This window comes from Cetorhinus maximus, chromosome 9 (genome assembly GCF_964194155.1).
Source record: "Cetorhinus maximus chromosome 9, sCetMax3.hap1.1, whole genome shotgun sequence".
In the NCBI taxonomy this organism is placed as follows: domain Eukaryota; kingdom Metazoa; phylum Chordata; class Chondrichthyes; order Lamniformes; family Cetorhinidae; genus Cetorhinus; species Cetorhinus maximus.
In genome coordinates, this window is record NC_135887.1 from 92,460,448 (window position 1) to 92,472,990 (window position 12,543).

At 41.3% G+C, this 12,543-nt stretch overlaps 1 protein-coding gene across 1 annotated transcript in view; it reads left to right on the plus strand.

Annotated features, from left to right (window-relative positions):
• The window catches only part of LOC144684824 (uncharacterized), a 112,992-nt gene that overhangs the window by 5,626 nt on the left and 94,823 nt on the right, over window positions 1-12,543 (plus strand). The window contains exons 2-3 of the mRNA XM_078549100.1: window positions 87-219; window positions 11,088-11,273. The gene's annotated coding sequence lies outside the window, so the exon portion shown is untranslated. The remainder of the gene's footprint in view (window positions 1-86; window positions 220-11,087; window positions 11,274-12,543) is intronic.

The window sequence follows — 12,543 nt, forward strand, 5'->3', positions numbered from 1 at the left end:
CTTTGTATTACTTATGTCATTTATAACATTTAATATACAGGAGTTTTGCACATTTCTAATATAGTCTTATTGTATAATGTACACAGGAGTATATTCAGGTGTTAGGAGAATGGCTTTCCCATAGGGTGACAGGAAAAATCTAAAGGAGGAGTCTTGTACAGCTACTTCTGGCCTTTTGATAGAACAAGGAGGCAGCTCACTTCCCTGTTGTCTCAATAGGTGAGTGATGCATGATGTAAGGAGACCTTGATGCATGGAAGATTATACATCACCCCATACAGAACCACAGTTGAGATTACATGTTCAAGTGTTTTCCAGCTTCATGGGCTGCTAATAAGTGTAGCATGTGCGAAATATATTTCCTGGTTTGACCATGCTTTTGTGTCCAAATTTGGCCTGGTTGCAATTATAATGTAAGTGTGACAATTTAGACTTTCATTGGCTGGAAAAACAGTCGGTTGAATGTCAATCTAACCTGTTCGGTGGGAAACAGTCTGGGTTAAATTGGCTGCCCATCTTATACGTTGCCTGATTCTTTCTTTAGGCAATGAAAACCCCTTTTTTTTAAAAAAAAAAGTACCTAGTTCAAAGGAATATTGGGGTTAGGAAAGAAAGGTTCAATGTGAGAAGTATAACGTTTTCAAAAAGAAAAGCAAAAGGACTGAGACAGCAAACTAAACAAAATAAAGATTTACAGTGTAAATGATATAATGGTCTAAAGGCTTATACCACCTTTAAAACTCCTGAGATCAGTATAAAATAGTGGAACATTTCTAACATAATTCTCTTATTTTTATATTAATATTGTTTGTGTACAGAGAACTGGGAGAGACAAATACAAGTAAAGTTTTTGAAATAGGAGAGACCAGACAGGGAGCAAAGGTGAAATGGTAAGTTTGGAATGCATGTGCATAAATGTGCCTGTGGCTTACCAAACTTATTTACCACACTACAAGTCACCACATAGAACTAGGATGTAGTGACAATAATGGGGACCTGGCTCAAAAATGGGAAGATTGGGAACTTGGCATTCCTAGCTTTGGGTAGTTAGGGAAAAATGATGAAATGAAGGGGGTGGGTGGTGGTGACAGTATTGATCAAAAAACTATTACAGCACTAGACAAAAATGTGGTTGAGGGGTCAAAGACAAAAACCTTTCAATTGGAATTAAGGAACAGTAGAGGAGCTACTATACCACTCGATGAATATTATAGACCACCAAATAGTAAAAGAGGAACAACTTTGCATGCAAATTCAGAAAGGCGCAAGAACTACAGTGTAGTGATAATGGGGTTGTTCAGCTAGTCTTATATAGACTGGGATAGTAACAGGGCAAAGGGCAACAAAAGGGGAAGAATTCCTGGAAGGTAAAGAGATCTCTCTCTTGATCAGTTTGTTTCCAGCTCCATTTGGCAGGAAGCTGTGTTGGGCCAAATTTTGGAGAACAAAGTGGTATACTTTTTTTTTAACTTTTATTTTTGGACTCAACCTCTCACTTCTGATCAGTGTGTGTTGCATTTCTTTTTTTTTTCTTGGGGTTTTTAGTGACTAATAAACTTGCTCTTTCTTTGATGCAAGAAAGCCTGGTTAAATTGGCTCCTTCCAGAACATAAATAAGTTTGGACTGGTAAAAGGTATCCACGAGGCAAGGGATCCGAAGGCGTTGATTAAAGAAGGAGAGCAGTTGATTCCTGCTCAACTGGGTGCATACCCCAAATTGGACCCCAATTTTGTTATCTCATCCGGGACCATAACAAATTGGGGGACCCTGCCCGGGTGGGGGGCTGCGGTCATAACAGAATAATCAACTTAAAATGAAATGAGCAGGGAGACTTAAAGCGAAGACTTGCTGTAAATTAGGAACTGTTTCCAGTGGCAGAAGGGTTGGCGTTTAAGGTGATCTGGAATGCAGTACCTGAGAGTGGTGGAAGCAGGTTCAGTACTAACTTTCAAAAGGAAATTGGATATATACTTGAAGGGGGAAATAAAAATAAGGGAAAGAACAAAGGACTGGGACTAGGAAATAATTATTTTGGACAGAGTACAAAATGGATGCTGTGCTAATAAAACTAGTGTGTAAGTTTGCATCTACTTGCTCATTACTATAATTTGAATTGCTTGAAGGTGCTAAACCAGAAAGCTGCAGGTTTAGCACTCAGGTACTGATTAGGGACAATTTTAATGCAATGGTTGTTGCAGGCTCCTTGCATTCACTTCCACTGAAAGTTTATGGTGTCCTAGCTGGAACACAGCACCATGTTACAGGATGGCTGAGGGAGAGGTGAAACATTCTTGGATGCAGCCCTGGAGGTCCTAGTGGAGGAGGTACAGAGAAGGAGGGATGTTATATACCTGCAAAGGAGAAGGATGCCAACTTCAGAGACTCCCTTCCCTCCTGTAGGCAACTATTTCTGGCCACTGGACCCTATAAGTTCAAGTGCCAGATGTGCTTCTGCTCCAATGCTAATGAAGTGGATTGCTTTATCTAAATGTTGGAGACAAGAATTCAATATACCCCATGGTCCTGACAGATTTAACAGCAATCTCCATGATTAAGGCCTGAAATATATTTGAAAACTGCACCTTGGAGGCAGAGGCAAAGAAGATTTTTTTCTGTTCTGGTTAGCCAACCTTTTTTTACGTAACCACCTGTTTCACAGGCCTTGGTGATTTGATGTTGACATTATGACTTGCGAATATCAATTAAGTGGAACCAATTAAGAAGTTTATTGAGAGCTTAAATGTATTATTCCCAGAGGCTACATAATCAGTCAGCCTGTCTGAGAAAAGCCAATGTTCCAATAATCCTACTCTCCTGCAAGCAGAAAAAATGTTCTTGCAGTGTGTTTCAATTTTGCAATATTTTCCTGATAGTTTTCATTTTAGGCAAACTGATCACTTGTTTTAGGTGCTAATTCCTATGGAAGAGGAAATTACCTTCATTGATGTAGACTACCTGGGTATGAAGAAAAAAATTGTTGCTAAACATGGTATGTGACACAGGAAACGATCATTCAATTTCTTCTAACGAGCAATGCTTAATACCTACAAAACAATCCTAATTTTCCAGAAGGTTGCACAATTGAAAAAATGCCCACATAAACATACACTTTAAGGACAGCTTCATAGGCCAGGATATTCCGGTCCCACCAGTGGCGGGCATTGTCGCGGGTGGGACTGGAAAATTTGGAGAGTGGCCAAAAGTCCGTTGTCTTTGGACCGGACAATCCTGCTTGTGTTCTGATGCAAGTTCATCAAACTAAAGCATTGACTCTCTATATCTCTCCACAAATGTTGCCTGACCTGCTGAGAGTCTCCAGCATTCTCTGCTATTATTCCATATGTCTTGCATCTATTGTAATGTAAGAAATAGATGCAGGAGTAGACTGTACTGCCTCTTGCCTACTCCACCATTTAATAAGATCATGGCTGATCTTTGACCTCAACATAATTCCCCATATCCCTTGTTTCTTTTAAGCGTTCAAAATCTACTGATTTCAGCCTTGGATTATCTCAACAATTTAGCATATGCAGCCTTCTGGGATAAATAATTCCAGAGATTCACAATTCTGAATGAAGAAATTTCTCCTCATCTCAGTCTGAAATGGCCATGCCCTTATCTTATAATTTATAATCCCTGGTTCTAGACTCCCCTGTCATGGGAAATGGACTCTCAGCATCCACCCTGTCAAGTCAGCTCAAATCTTTTATGTTTCAATTAGATCACTTCTCATTCTTCTAAATGCCAGAGAATAAATGCCCATTCAATTCAATCTCTCCTCCTAGGAAAACCTCCTCAACCCAGGAGTAAATCTAATGAACCTTTACTAAACGCCATTTTAGGCAAACATATTCTTCCTTTGGTGTGAAGACCAAAACTGTACACAGGTGCTCAGTGTGGTCTTCAAAGCCCTACGCAATATAGCAAGACTTCCTTACTTTTGGACTCCAACCCTCTTGCAATAAAGACCAACTTACCATTTGATAAGCCAGGGAACTACAGACCAATGAGTGCCACGTCAATCGTAGGGAAACTATTGGAGAAAATTCTGAAGGAGAGAATCTATCTCCACTTAGATAGGCAAGGTTTGATCAGGGATAGTCAGCATAGCTTTGTCAGAGGGAGGTCATGCCTAATGAATTTGATTGAATTTTTTGAGGTGACCAGGTGTGTAGATGAGGGTAGCGCAGTTGATGTAGCTTATATGGATTTCAGCAAAGCCTTTGACAAGGTTCCACATGGGCGACTTATAAAGAAGGCAAATGCACATGGGATACACGGTAATTTGGTAAGGTGGATTCAAAATTGGCTTAGTTGTAGGAGACAGAGAGTGATGACAGAAGGCTGCTTTAGTGACTGGAAGCCCATGTCCAGTGGCGTACCACAGGGATCTGTGCTGGGTCCCCTATTATTCGTCATTTATATAAACGACATAGATGACTATGTGGGCGGTAGGATTAGTAAGTTTGCGGATGTCACAAAGATAAGCTGGGTGGTTAACAGTGAGGTTGAGTGTCTTGGGCTACAGGAAGATATAGACAGGATGGTCAAATGGGCAGATAAGTGGCAGATGGAATTTAACCATGAAAAGTGTGAGGTGATACACTTTGGAAGGAGTAATTTGACAAAGAATTATTCAATGAACGGCATGATACTAGGAAGTTCTGAGGAACAAAGTTAACTTGGAATGTGTGGCCATAGATCTCTGAAGGCGGAGGGGCATGTTAGTGGGGTGGTGAAAAAGGCATATGGGACACTTGCCTTTAACAATTGAGGCATAGATTACAAAAGTAGGGAGGTCATGTTGGAATGGTATAGAACCTTGGTGAGGCCACAGCTGGAGTACTGTGTGCAGTTCTGGTTGCCACATTATAGGAAGGATGCGATTGCACTGGAGGGGGTGCAGAGGAGATTCACCAGTATATTGCCTGGGATGAAACATTTAAGTTATGAAGAGAGGTTGGATAGACTTGGGTTGTTTTTGTTGGAGTAGAGAAGACTGAGGGGCGACCTGATCGAGGTGTACAAGATTGAGGGGCATGGACAGGGTGGATAGGGAGCAGCTATTCACCTTAGTTGAAAGGTCAGTCACAAGGGGACACAAGTTCAAGGTGAGGGGCAGGGTGTTTAGGAGGGATGTGAGGAAAAACTTTTTTACCCAGAGGGTGGTGACAGTCTGGAATGTGCTGCCTGGGAGAGTGGTGGAGGCGGGTTGCCTCGCATCCTTTTAAAAAGTACCTGGATGAGCACTTGGCATGTCATAACATTCAAGGCTATGGGCCAAGTGCTGGTAAATGGGACTAGGTAGGTAGGTCAGGTGATTCTCATGTGTCGGTGCAGACTTGATGGGCCGAAGGGCCTCTTCTGCACTGTGTGATTCTGTGACTTGTTGTCTTAATTGCTTGCTATCCCAGCATGTTAACCTTTTGCGCAAGAATACACAAATTTCTCTACCAACATTTCATAGATTTTCACCATTTAACAAATTCTTGTTTTATAATACTCCCACCAATGTGCATAACCTCTCATTCCCCACATTATACTCCAACTGCCACCTTCTTGGCCACTCATTTAAGATAGCACTAAGGTGGCCCTTCTCAGTGCCTCCCTGCCAACCTCAACCTCCAGCCACCAGGAGCTACAATAGGTCCATAGTCCCTGGTTGACCTTGACATCCACCATAAGTACCTGCGAAGAGGCCTCTCCATCCACCAGAAAACATTGTGACTAGGTTGGCGGAAATGACCAACATATACAGGACTTAATCGAGTGTCAGCACAAAGTTTTCGCAGATTGGAAATATGCACCATACCTCAAGAGAAAAGTAGCAGTCCTACAGATGTGTGAATCTACAGGGACAATCAAACTGACTGAAGCTCCTATTTCCTCTGCTCCTGCCTGTCACTACTCATTAACTCCCTAGAGGTACCCCTCTCCCTTTCTCTCTCTCTCCCTCTCCAGCACAAACAGCTCCTGTGACTTAGATCAATCCATTTTTCCCCTGCCCTGACTATTTTATTTATTTATTCGTACTCTGCACAGATGTCACTGACACAGTCTTCTATTACAGCCCCTGAGCGGATACCACCAGTGTGGATTTGGCTACCTTTCAGCCCCTGCAAGGATACCACTAGTGTGGATTTGGCCCTTTGCTAGTGGCCTCCCTTTTCTCAATGCAGGGGAAGCCTCTGTCACAGGGCTCTGCTGCATTGATGGTCCTTCAATCAGAGGGGTCAAGAAGGCTGATGATAATGATGTGCCTTGTGAGGGATGGCACCCTTCCTCATTGGTGACTGCCTCAGCCCTTACGCCACAGCAATGCTGGATGCCAATCACCATCTGGGGGTGTGATTGGCATTTACTCAGTACCACACACCCATTAGTGCTACAGAGCATATTCTGTCAGCGTGCTCTTCCTGCAGCTACTCAGAGTGCTGGAGCGTGAAGCTCTCCATGAGGTTGGCCCACACTCTGAATGGAGGAATTCATGCATTCAAAACCCTGAGCCATGTTGGTGCACATATGAAAATATGAATTATGAGAAGGCAGCCATTCGGTCCCTGAAGCCTGCTCTGCCATTTGATAAGATCATGGCTGACTTGATTATAGCCTCACTTCCACTTTCCTGTCTACCCCCTATACCCTTTACTCCTTTGTCAATCAAGAACCTATCTATCCATCAGCTGAATGGACTCCTCCATTTCAACCCATAACTGCACATTGCATCAGGGAACTCCAACATTTGGGCACACATCTCGTGCTGCTAATCAAAGTAGATCTGCCTTTTGCTTGTTACTCCCATAACTGCATCTGCACTAGCTGAGAATGGATGTATCTGTCCTTCATCCTCCAAGGGGGACTGCCCACAGCTACCTCTGCCTTTCTCATCTCCTGCTCACCATTGACGTGGCTGTCAACTAGTGCCATCCTTTCTAACCGTGCATGGGGACCCACTGATGTGAATGTATATGCACTGGTGAACTGTGCGCTTGTACGATGACATGGCTTTGTGGCTTTCATGTCTTCTGAGGACCCTGGTAATGCTGCAGTGACATGCACCCTTCCACAACCGGCCATGTGGGAGACATTAGAAAGAGATCATGAGAACTTGCCTCTTACAGCAGGTGCCTCTGCAGAGCTGAGGCTTCCCAATGCAGCTGAAGTTGTGCTACGCTCTCATATGAGGAGTGTATCCATACCCTTCATCTGGGTGTTATGTTGTACTCACCATGCCAGAACAAAGAAGGTAATTGAATCTCTTTTTGCACTGCACCCAGGTCCACCTGACGACCCTGTGGTGCTCAACTGCTTGGCCACCTCCAGCAAGGTTTGCTTGATTTGGCTGGATTGCCTTCAGCCACCTCACCTTTCCCACACAGACTCTGGTATGACCTCCAGGATGACATCAGTAAACCTTGCAGAAGCCCACCCCAACAGAATATTTCCCTCTTTCCCAATACTGGTGCCTGTGCCCCATGAATTAAAACCCCCGTCTCTCATACCAGTCTTTGTGGCACACATTCAACTCTTTGATTTGTTTACCCTATGTCAGTTTATGCATGGCTCAGATAGTAATCCATAGATTATTACCTTTGAGGCTCTGCCTATTAACTTGGATCCTAGCTCCTCGGACTCCTCAACAGAATCTCATTCTACCTAAGCCATTAGTTCCTATGCAGACTACAACAAATGGATCTTCCCTCTACCACTGCAAGTCCTTTTCCAGGCATGAGGCAATGTCTTTAAAACTGGAACCAGTCAGGCATGCAACTTCCAGAACCCCCGGTGGCAGCTGCAGAGAACACTATCTGTTCCGCTGTCTATATTGTCTTCGACCATTACTATGTTCCTTTCATTCCCTCCACTTGAATGACCTCCTATACCACAGCGCCATGGTCAATTTGCTCATCCACTCTACAGACTGCCCTCATCCACAGGCAACAAGAACCTAGTCTCTTGGATAAGGGGAGTGGCTGAGGATCTTCCAGCATCATCAGTGGAGACGCCTTACCTGCCTGACTCGCAGTCACACAATACTGTCCATGACCACTAACCAAACCTTTACCATTTCCTAAAAGATGTGACTGTCTCCTGGATCAAAGTGTCCAGGAATCTCTCCACCTCTCTAATACCCACAGGGAGCCAGACACTTCAGACTCCAGCTCAACAACTCTGAGTTAAAGTTTCTTGAGGTGTAGACACTTCAGACATGGGATCATGAAGCTCTTCACAACGCCCACATGCTGCAGTTGTGACACGCCATCTGCACGGCCATCCCTATTTAACCATGTTTTATTATTTAATTAATTAGTCTTATGTATCTAATAAACTTGGTTTATGGTTTTTAACCTTTTAAGCACTTGATCTAGTTTAAGTTATGAGTAGAGTAGATTAAATTAAATACTTGCCTGTCTTTCCCATGCCCTCAGCACTGAATTCTCACTTGCACCAAATTCCCAGCTTTTACACTTTGTTTGTGATGCACTCTGCTAATACCTACTTTGGTCCATCTACTCTGAATCTGGAACATTTGGGGATTATTTAAAAAGCTCATGAATGTTACAGCTGGATTTTTTAACCAAAAATACTGTGTAATTATTAAACCAAGGCCATATCTGCCCCCTCATGAGGAAGTAAAAAAATCCCATGGGGCAATTTGAAGAAGAGCAGGGGAGTTATCCGATGTTCGGGCCAACAATTAGCCCTCAAGCAAAATCTAACACAGTTAATCTGATCATTTAATCTTTGTGAAAGCTTGCTGTGCACAAATTGGCTATTACATTTCCTACATTTAAAAAATGCTTCAGAAGTAAACCATTGGCTGTAAATTGCTTCTGGGACATCCTGAGATCTTGGAAGGTACTATATAAATGCAGGCTCTTTTTTTGGAATTCTGTCCTGGTCATATGGAAATAAAAGGATTCACTAGCCTTACAATTGCCCAGATTTTGCAGTAGTAACAAGGTCAGAATTGTTAGCATTACCGTTATTCAGTACCTCTGAAATTGGCGCAACTGGTGGAGTCCAAACATCTGCAGGAAAATGTGGAAATCCAGAAGTTCTTGTCAGTGATTCTGCTCTTTGCCATAGGATGCACCATTGAAGTCTCCTCGGGACTGCAGTCAGATTGGAATTATTGCACTGATGAAAACTTGCCTTTATACGTGACCAGTCTCACAATAAAATCTCTTAAAAATGATATATTGTGTTCATTGTTACTGCTTAATAGCCTCACTTACCCTGGAAAACTAATTTTATGATTGTGGAATGCCAAAATCCCCCAATATGATAAAAAAAATCATATTTTTGAAACAATTTTAAAAAAAGTTTATGATATTCCAGCTTCAATGAATCCCATGTGAATGACCTGATCATTTATTTTGTCTGTAAAATGTTAATTAAAATTGAAAAATTCATCACATTTTATTTCCTGCTTTGCTGACTGTGTTAATATTTCAGTGTGTTTGGCTGCTTACCCTGCTTAATGACATTCTATTGCTGAACAGCTGGAGATCCCATTCACTTGGCCATAGAATAGAAACATTGGAACAGGAGTATACCATTTAGCCCCCAAGTCTGTTCCACCATTCAATAAGATCAAGGCCGATCTGTGACCTAACTCTACATATCCTCCTTTGCCCCATATCCCTTAATATCTTTGGTTAACAAAAATAGATCAATCTTCGTTTTAAAATTAACAATTCAGCTAACATCAATTGCCATTTGTGGAAAAGAGTTCCAAACCTCTACTGCCCTTTACGTGAAGAATTGTTTGCTAATTTAAGGTGTGGCTGTAAATTTTTGACTATGCCTCCAGTCCTTGACATCTCAACCGTCAGAAATGATTTCTCCCAATCTACCCTATCTGTTCCCTGTAATATTCTGAAAACTTCAGTCATATCACTCCTTAACCTTCTAATTTATAGGGAATACAACCATAGTTTGTTTAACCTCTCCTCGTAGCTTAATCCTTGGAGTCCAGGTATCATTCTAAGCAAATCTACACTGCGGTCCCTCCAAGGCCAATATATCTTTCGTAAGGTGTGGTGCCCACAGTATTCCAGGTGTAGTCCAACCAGAGCTTTGTACAGCTAAATCATGATTTCTGTCTTGTATTCTATTTCTCTGGATATAAAGGCCAGCATTCCATTAGCCTTTTTGATTATTCCCTGTAACTGTGACATTTTAATGATCTGTGTATCTGAATCCCATAGTCTCTTTGGACCTCCACTATTTCTAGCTTTCATTTAGAAAGTACCCCCTTCTATCCATTTTGGATACAAAGTGGACAACCTCACATTTACCTACATTGAAATCCATTTGTCACTGTTTTACCCATTGACACCGCTTACAATACTTCATAATTTTGTGTCATCAGCAAATTTGGATATGTGGCTTTCTATCCCATCATCTAAGTCAATAATAAATAGACTGAATAATGAGGCTCCAAATCCTTGTGGGACGCCACCAGCCGCATCCTGCCATTTAGAAGCACTTGCCCATTACCCCTATTCTGTCTCCTTTGTGCTCAGCCAATTTTCTAACCAGGTCAATAATTTGCCTTCAATTCCATGAACTTAGTTAACTAGAGTATCTCATAAGGCTCATAACAATAACATTCATTCACCTGTCCATGACTTTAATCATCTTTTTAAAAAATTCAATCAGATTTGTCAGTCATACCTGTCCTTTACATTCAAACCAATGTCAGAAAAGGGAAAATGCATGCCAAAGAGATTGCTAAATCTTTGTGGGTCAGTTGTGAGGGCCTTTGCTTCATGCTGATTACAAAATCTATCTTCCCACATAAACAGAAAATGCTGCATTAATTCATGCTGCAGATCCCTATAGCCAATTGGCTCACTGATTACTTCTGAACCCACCACTTTATACTGGATGCCTTTGAGCTGATAGTTTCATTCATTTTTTCTTACTTTTACAAACACCATATTAACCTTCTCATTCTACTGGATTAACAATACAATGCTATATATTACAAAGTTTCCACAGCAATCATTTGTTTGGATGGTTCTTTTGACTTCACTAAATCTGTCCTGTGGCATCTTGATGCTTTTCCTGATTTCAGACCTAATGGCTGGATTTTGCAGTCAGCAACAAAGCAACAGCGCTCATCACCGACCTTGGAGAAAGCTGCCTACATAAATCTAGTGATCTGTGGAGTGGATTTACCCTTTCCTGATGGAAGTTTAAATCTGGCACCACATCAACGGATTCTCCAGGCTTCCAGCTAACAGTGATGTCATTAAACAGGGTAAGTAGCCAAATAGATTGAAGTATCACAATAGCAAGTATTATGGAGATAGCAAACGAGGAAATTAAAAGCTAATACAAAAGCAAAATACTGCGGTCACTGGATGCAGATACATTTTGATGAAAGTTCACACATCTGTTTCCTTCTCAGATGCTGTCAAACTTGCTGGGTTTTTACAGCATTTTCTGTTTTTATTTCAGGAAGCTGAAAGCACTGATTACCCTTCACTTTAAATTTAAATTTTTAGAGAGCAAAATAAATGATTTTGTTTGGATTTAAATAGAAGCTAAAATATCATAAATTAACTGACAAAATGTGGATTTTTTTTTACCATAATGGAGAAATTTGATACTGCATAAATACAAATTTAGCTTTTCAGAACCAGTGAAGGAGATTAGCTGCAATTCGGAACTTAGTATGCTGTTAAAAACACAGTTACGCCTAATTCAACAAGATGTAACTTTCATCAAGCATTTTTACAGCAAGACAAAGAGCATAAGAGTGTAAGCTTTTATCAGTTCTGTAATTTCCAATTGATTTTGGTCTTTTGAGACTGCAGGAGGACACTCTCTGGAGGAGCATGGAATCACTTAGAGCAACTTCTGGATTTCCACTTTTATCTGTGCATGTGTTAAAGTTGCTGTCAGTTTTGGCGGAGTAATGATACTGAATTCTGACAGTTTTGTCATAGCTACCACCGCAAAGCCTAGGCCAGAATTCCCATGCTGCATCACCTCTTCCACTTAAAGTTGGCAGGCTATAGTTTTTACATAACTCACCAACCCAAATGTGGTGAGCTAGAATTTTAGTGAAAAGCTGAGGAGCAGTATGCCCAGTAAAATGTGCCTTTTTCTGCTCTCCAGAGCTTTAGAAGCCCCAGATACTTGCATCACAGCTTTTAAGGTTAAGATACTGAATAGATGCCTCACAACTGACTTTTTTGCTAACCGCAAGAAGCAGGGAGTTAAGTTGGTGCCCAATGCACTGTTCAGGCAATATCCTTTTTGTCTCTGTGGCTACTATTTGGTTCATTAGCTGCATTACCAGCAACTGATAAATTACTATGATCTAACAGCAGCAACTTTTATATCTAAAAAAAACTAAACACAAAATTTAAAAAGATCGCTGTTCAAATGGCTATACCATTTTATACGGGTGAAGGAAGAGATTAAACTAAGTTTAATTTATATAATGTCAAAAATATTAACTAGATGTTAAGAGCTATGCAATTTACAGTGGATTTTTATTGCTAAATGCTGACTCTATTGCA